Genomic DNA, 8,403 nt, shown 5'->3' with positions numbered 1-8,403 from the left:
TTTTAAGTATAGTAGTGTAGGAAGTGGTGATCTCACATTCATAGTCTATGCTTTATTTGAGAGAGCAGAGATGACGTCATCACATATGGTTGCTTTGGAGCGAGTATCTTAGTAAATGAAGGTGGTATAATGCGGGTGAAATTTAATAGAGGAGAGGATATTGTTGCCACTTTCCCCCATAGTAAGGGCGAGATTCCATTTTAAGCCTTTTTCTTTAAATTTCTGGATTGAAGACATTATGTAATCTCTTTGGTACAATCCCTGTTGTCTTCCCAGACCTTATGCAACTCTGTTCTACCCTTCCTGGACTATAGAAGGCAAACAGCTTTGCAGCTCCTTTGGCGTTATAGGGAAGATTGGAATGAGTCGATGTGCTCGATTTGGCCGATAAAATATCGAGACGAATTTCGCATAAGGCACGAGTCCGAAATAGACGGTAATGCGAAGGAGATTATAAATTGTAAAGTTAACGCTACCCACACGAAAGTTATTCGTTTGTAGAATGCTCCAATGGAGAACGTTCGAAATGGTGACGCCATATTTGCCTTGTCTCTGTATTATTTACGACGGAAATGTTCCTGAAATGATGATTAAGTGATGATATTCGACATAAATATGTTTGTAGAGTGGGTATTATAATGGAACTGCATTAAAACCTTCCGGGTATTTGCTTCTCCCTACAATATGTCTTCTGTAGTCCATCATTCGAGACAACTTGGAGAATATGACTTCAGAACAGACGTCTTCCTTCAACTGCACTACATCACGATGGAAGAGTTTGTCAAAGAATGTTGTCTGTAAATCGAATAGCGCTTTGTTTTCTGATTATGTTATCGTACAACTAGAGTTTGTTTACATGCATCCATTTATATCTGTATGCACGCATGTCATGCGCGTGCAAGATGTGTTTCCTTTTGTTTCGTAAATTCATTCCTCGCTGCTCTAAAGTCTTCGACGATGCAGATATATTAATAAACTAAACAGACATTCTAGCCAGTCCTACTGTCCTCTCTCTTGTTAAAACCAGTAAAACTGTGCAATCCTCCTCTCTAGTTGTCGCCGTCTCTTCCCCGTAATGGCAGCTGTTGTCTTAAAGAGTTGTCAGGAAATAATAGAAAAAATAACACGGCGGCTTCCAAAGTCTTTGATGCAATTATGGTGCTTATCTATTCTCAGAACCTGTTGGAAACGGCGTGTTTGATGGCCTCTTCGCTAGATAAGGTCTCCTCTTGGGTCCCGCCGGCACGAAAACAACTGATAAGGCGATAAGAACGCACGAAGCCATGAAGAGCAATTCCACTCGAGAGTTGTCGGGAAATAGAAAAAATAACACGGCGGCTTCCAAAGTCTTTGATGCAATGATGGTGCTTATCTATTCTCAGAACCTGTTGCAAACGGCGTGTTTCATGGCCTCTTCGCTAGATAAGGTCTCCTCTTGGGTCCCGCCGGCACGAAAACAACTGATAAGGCGATAAGAATGCACGAAGCCATGAAGAGCAATTCCACTCGAGAGTGGTCTAATCGATGAATGTTTTATAAAAGACACCAACATTCAAAGTTCGCACAACGACGTGAAACAACGACGGCAATAACAACAAGTAAATTAGAGTGAATGATAATATTGGGCCAAACTTAAGACTCAAAAAGCAAACTAATGGTGAGAAAGGATAAATAGGTAACTATAAACTATTTAGGACTACGCATTCATATTAGAGATGGGATGAATCCAAATGGTTCCGAATTCGAAATCGTTACCAAGGAAAGTTCTTCGAATCTTACGGAACTCCAATCTTTCCAATCATTTCTTTAAAAAAAGGTCTAAACAACGAGGAAAAAACAACGTACAGCAAATTGTTTCGTCCCCCCCTGTCCACCAGGAAAAAACAACGTACAGCAAATTGTTTCGTCCCCCCCTGTCCACCAGGAAAAAACAACGTAGAGCAAATTGTTTCGTCCCCCCCTGTCCACCAGGAAAAAACAACGTACAGCAAATTGTTTCGAATCAGCATATGATACCTTTGTTTAATGAAAAACAAATTAAATGATTTTTGAATTTCAGGAGAAAATATAGCCATATTGTTCTCCTTAAAGTTAATTTCCCGTATTCACCAGTCCCACTTAGCCACTGATTTAGTGACGTCTGGTTTAAGTTGATCACGTGAGAACTTCGTCCGCCAATCACGAGCAATCCTCCTCTCCAGTTGTTGCGGCCTGTTCGCCGTACAGGTGTCTTTGGATTGTCTCGCGGCATGGCTGAGTGGGTTAAGGCTCGTTGGTGGTAACAAAGGTCGTGCTGTAGACTGGGAGGTGGTGGGTTCGAATCCTACCACCAGCTGTGCTGTCTTAGGTTTTTCCTGGGTTTTCCGAAGACTTTCCAGACGAATGTCGGCACAGTTCCCCCAGAAGTCGGCCCAGGACGCATACTAATCCCCCCACTCCTTCCTGCTGTCCTCTCTCCGTCTGTCCACATCTGTACGCCGCTCATAGCCACTGTTGCTTCGCGGCGCTAAAATGCAATAAAAAAATAATAATACTAAGAAACGGCGGCTTCCAAAGTGTTCAATGCAATGAGGGTGCTTATCTATTTTCAGAACCTGTTGCAAACGCTGTATTTCACGGCCTCTTGGCTAGATAGGGTCTGCTCTTGATGATTGATTGATTGATTATGTGCCGGTCTGCTCTTGTATGCCGCCGGCACGAAAACGACTGATAAGGCGAGAAGAACGCACGGAGCCATCACGAAAGTGGTCTCGGCGTCGAATCTTGACAATGGACACCTACGTTCAAGCTGTGCACAATGGCATGAAAAAAAAAAACCAGGACGAGAATAAGGACAAATAAATTAGGGTGAATGATAATATGGGGCCAAAGTTACGACTCAAAACAAAAGTAACAGCGAGAAAGGATAACTAGTTAACTAAACTATTTACCACTACCATTTATATACTATGGATCGATATCTTGTGCCCTCAGTATGTGATTACCTCTGCATTCCGATATATTTGCCTCAAAATTTCACTATTTTCTAATTCGCTATTTCACTATCCTCACCTATTTTCGCTGTAACGCAATTAAGAGCCAGAGGTTGCAAAACTAATCAGAAGTGGAACTGTTACAATTGCAGTTAATGGAACAGAAATGTAACTAATTCATCAGCGATGTTGAAGCCCGTATAGTTATTTCGGCGTGTCGGTGCATTATACATACTCGTACATACTCGTACTATACATACATCGATACTACTCGTTCATGTGCTCAATCGTTCATGATGTCGCGCGGAGCGGACGTGTGTGGCTGCTGCGCTCGCTCGTTGTCGGGCCGCATGCAGTTTATTATCTGCTCGGGAGCCTGTTCCCGCAGTTTTCACTGCGAATGCGTCAACATCACCGATGCGGAATACGATTTCCTTGTCAGCGAAGGCGTGAGCAAGTTCAAGTGCGCTGACTGCACCAAACGACGGAATCCTGACGACTCTTTCGTTGCCTCCACACTTGCTACAGAAGCCGTTGACTTCGGGGTGCAGGTTTCGACGGATGACCTGCCTACGAACGCATGCAAGTTGCTAGGGACACTGTTGGAAAAGGTTAGCGCTCTCGAGAGGGAGGTCAAGTCCCTGCGAGCGGAAAATGGTGCCCTGTTTGTGCATCTTTCACGCAACACGGAACTTCTTCGAAGGTACATGTCGCAGTCAACCACCGTCGAAGACGCTGTTAAGACGCCGTGTGACAGATACGCGGAAGTACTAATTCATGGTGCTGCTGCTTCATCGACATCCACCACAGCTTCTCCGACAAGCTTGACTCGTTTCGCACCGATGGTACCGCCGGCGGAAGAAATGGTTGGCCAGCGTGGTAATCAACGTCGCATCGCACGGCAGCTTCCCAACACGGTGGCTACCAATGATCGGAACAAGTTTCCAGAGCAGTCAGGGAGCATCGATACTTCGAAGGGGCCAGTGGACGATGAAGGGTTTCGTATGATCCTACCGAGACGGCGCGTCCAGCCATCGATCGGCTCATCCAAAGACAGTAAGTTGCGAGCTGTGGCAAAACCTCCGCGGGAGAAAGCCATCTTTGTATCCAGGCTGCATCCCTCGACCTCTAGTGAGGACCTGTCTGAGGTCGTATCAAACGCATTGAACAACGATCAGTTTACATGTACCAAGCTGCCCGCGAGGCATGCGTCATACGCTTCATTCCACATATCGGTACAGGAGGCTGATTTTGATAGGCTTCTTTGCCCCAATGTATGGCCTGAAGGCTGCCTTTTTAGGCCTTTCCTTGGGCGACTTCGCTTTGGTGCCAAAATTCATGTCGACAATCTTACGTCTGATACGACACGTGTTGACGGCGCCCCTTTAGGTTGCTAAATATCAATGCTAGGAGTGTTGTCAACAAGGTGGCGGAGCTAGAGTCAATATTACTTGCGTTCGATCCTGACATTACAGTAGTGACTGAAACTTGGTTGAACGAAAGCATTCAAGATAGCGAGATCTTTCCTGATGGATTCAGCGTTTTCCGCCGTGACCGTGGTTCACGTGGAGGCGGTGTAGCCATACTTGTTAAGGAGTGCTTCTCTGCATCAGTTGTTGAACATGACCACGGGTGCGAGATGGTTTGGGTTGCTGTAAAGAGTCACACCTGTTCGATTTTGGTGGGAGGATTCTACAGGTGCCCTCGAGCAAGTACAGATGTACTTCATGAATTGTCCCACTTTCTCGACACGAAATCTAAAGAATTTCCATCTGTGATTTTGGCTGGTGACTTCAACCTCCCGCTAATAGACTGGAAAAACATGTTGCCTGCAGCCGGATGTGAACACTCTCGGCTCTTAACTGATATCGCTTTTGATAACAACTTATCGCAGGTGGTAGATGCTCCCACGCGTAGGACCAATGATGGCGAGTCGTTGATTGACCTTGTTTTCTTATCTTACGCTGCAGCAAATACGCTAATTGATGTGTCGATCGCAGACGGAATATCTGACCACGATGCAGTTGTTTGCACATTGAACATGTCAATTAACTGGGGGACAAATATTGAGACCAACAAATATCGTGATTTCAGCAGGGCAAGTGATACTGATGTTGTGGACATGCTGGAAGAATCTTTTGACCGATTTGTTGTGCTTTGTGAGGATACCACAGTCTCTGTTGACAAAAGGTGGCTTTTCTTTAAGAATTTGGCGCTGGAGTGCATCGAAAAGTTTGTGCCTTTGCGCACAGTGAAGCGGAAGAAGCGTAATCCTTGGGTAACGCGTGAGATTTTACAGTTGAAACGTAAAATAAATAGGATAGAAAGGTTCCATCCAGGGCACAAAGGCTCACTCCCGGTATTGCGTCAAAAATTGCGTTTACTAGTACGCCGTTCTCGTTTCCACTTCTTTAATGTTACTATGCACAACTTTCTTAAACATAATCCAAGACGGTTCTGGAGTCATCTGGTTAAAAAGGACAATAAGATTAAAGAGATTAAACTCAATGGGATGGCAGTTGTCGACGGCGCGAGAATCGCGGATGAATTCAACGGGTGGTTTGCCTCTGTGTACACCAACGACGACTGTACAGAACCACCTTTCTCTTCTACCTGCTTTGGTCTGAGCGATGTCGAAGTGTTCACAGAGGGTGTCTTAGATAGGCTCCTCCGGCTGGACACGAAGAAGGCGTGTGGTCCAGACGGGATACCCAATGCTTTTTTACAGCGGTATGCAGAGTGGTGTTCAAAGTTTCTTTGTATCATTTACCAATCCAGTTTAAGATCGGGTGAAATCCCGTCTGACTGGAAGGTAGCCAAAGTGGTACCAATATTTAAAAGCGGTGATAAATCAAACATTACTAACTACAGGCCGGTATCACTACTAAGTACTAGTAGCAAAGTTCTGGAACATATTGTCTTTAAACACATAATTAGCGTTTTGGAAGAAAGTGATTTCTTGGTGAAACAGCAGCACGGCTTTAGGCGAGGTTACTCAACAGTTACGCAACTTGTACACATAGTTCATGACTTTGCCTCTGTTGTAGACAAAGGTGGTCAAACGGACGTTGTGTTTTTAGACCTATCAAAGGCATTCGACAGAGTTTCGCACACTAAGCTGTTGTATAAATTGAAAAACATAATAAGTAATGATCGTATACTGCAGTGGTTTCACTCCTATCTTACTAATCGTAAACAGTTCGTGAGTATTGGTGGAGCCCATTCGCATTCCTTGGCAGTTCTCTCCGGAGTACCACAGGGGTCCGTGCTTGGACCGTTGTTGTTTCTAATTTTTATAAATGACCTCTGCATCGCCATTCCGGGAATCCAGTGTCGTTTCTTTGCTGATGATTGCATTTTGTATTCTAGTATAAACACTACTAACGACCAAGTCAAATTAAACAACTGTCTGCAATCTATTGTTACGTGGTGTGAAATGTGGCAGATGGAGCTCAATGTGAAAAAGTGCGTGTTCATGTGTGTTACAACGAAGAAAACGTCATTGTCCTTTCCGTATAGCATTAACACTACTGTGTTGAGTAAAGTGGAGAACCAAAAATACCTTGGTGTATCAATAGCATCAAACCTAAGCTGGGCCGAGCATGTTGAACAAGTTGCTACCAAAGCATCCCGTAAACTTTGGTCACTGAGGAGGACGATGCGCCACTGTACGTCTGCAACGAAGCTGACGGCTTACACTACGTTAGTGCGGCCAATTTTAGAGTACGCGGATATTCTTTAGGATCCCTACGTACAGACGCATACTAACATGCTAGAATCTGTGCAGAAAAAAGCCCTTCGATTTATATATAATGCATATGGTCAGCACACATCTTCGACTTCACTCTATGCTAAATCTGGTTTGCCAACCTTGGCTCAACGAAGGAAAATTCGGCGTCTCAAGTTTTTGCACGATATAGTCAGCGGTACTAATGGGCTCAAGTTCTGCGATTACTTAACTTACAATTCGAGCCGATCCACAAGACTGAAACATAGTAAATTAATCCGTGAGTTTCGTTGCAATAAAGATGTGTTTAAATTTTCTTTTTTTCCTCGCACTGTACGAGAATGGAACAAATTGCCCTCTTGTGTTACACAAATTTCATCACCAACCCAGTTTTTACAAGGTCTTGTAGACTAACTTTCTTTCTTGCCTTCAGATGTTTAACGCTTGACATTTTGCACTGTGTATAGCTGTATGTTGTATGTGTTGTATGTAGTGTACTCACCTCCTCTGCCATGGCCATCAAGAGATGGCCGGCAGTATCTTTCAAATAAAATAAATAAATACTACATAGCGATAATGCGTAATAGAGACAGTGAACGTTACGGCCGAGACAGGCACTCTGTAGCAGCAAGCTGATTTGAATCGATGCAACGAACACTTAAAGTGACTTCGACTACACTCTTGTCTATACCCGTCCGCCGGACCCGTCAGGGTGTCATACTCCCTAGCGGGACGACGCTTTCATAGGAGACGCCCGGAGACGCTTTCATACGAACCAAATATACGGCAACCAAAGTAATATTGCCATGTATCTTCTTTGGGGCGACCACACGCAACAACAACAGGCAACGAGGCGTCGAACGACGGGCTGGGGCCTGTGACACGGCGCGCTACATTGCAAGCGATCCTTCTGGAAGCATCTGCTCCTCCGCTCGCATCAATCAAGGACGGGCCGACGAGCTCGGAGAGGCCTCCCAAGCAGCACATTGTACTAAAAGTCGGGTGCAATAGGGGTGGACGGTACGTGTCTTATCAATGTTCCTTAGTTTCAAGAGTCTGTTCAAGGTCTTCCACCCCTAGGTGGTTCAAGGCCAACCCCTATTGTATTCAACTTTCAGTAGATTGAGCTGCCTGGGTTCTGTATTTCCTCCTCTCCACCGACGCGCGCTTTCTACAATGTTCGCCGCTGTGTATAAAAGTTTGTGAGCTCCCAGTCGGACCATTATTCTGTAGAGGACGATGGTCTTCCTCTACATGAGCCCCGACCGGCGATGATGGTATGCCACGGAGAGGCGATGACAGTGGCCTATCTCCATGGCCGCGCCGGTGGAACTGAGGCAGGTGCTCCAGGCGCGTGGCCATCTTCGTCGTTGTCCACGGCCCGCTACAGTGCTCCCCCCTCAGACGCGGAGCGGCGATAAGAAAGATCGAAAACTCACCTCCACACTGTGACCCCACTAGGACGTTCCGCTCTGCCCGACGCCCGCTTCGACATGGTCCACCTGGACATAGTGGGACCGCTGCCCCCGTCCTCCGGCAATCGCTATCTCCTCACCGCCGTGGACCGTTACACTCGATGGGCAGAGGCGTTCCCCATGCCGGACATGTCAGCCGAAACTGTCGCCGCCACCTTCTTGTCTATGTGGATATCGCGTTTTGGCGTACCATCCCAAATCACAACTGACCGAGGGCGGCAGTTCGAAA

The sequence above is a fragment of the Ornithodoros turicata genome, unplaced genomic scaffold (assembly GCF_037126465.1).
Source record: "Ornithodoros turicata isolate Travis unplaced genomic scaffold, ASM3712646v1 Chromosome104, whole genome shotgun sequence".
In the NCBI taxonomy this organism is placed as follows: Eukaryota; Metazoa; Arthropoda; class Arachnida; order Ixodida; family Argasidae; genus Ornithodoros; species Ornithodoros turicata.
This window is presented reverse-complemented; position numbering follows the sequence as displayed.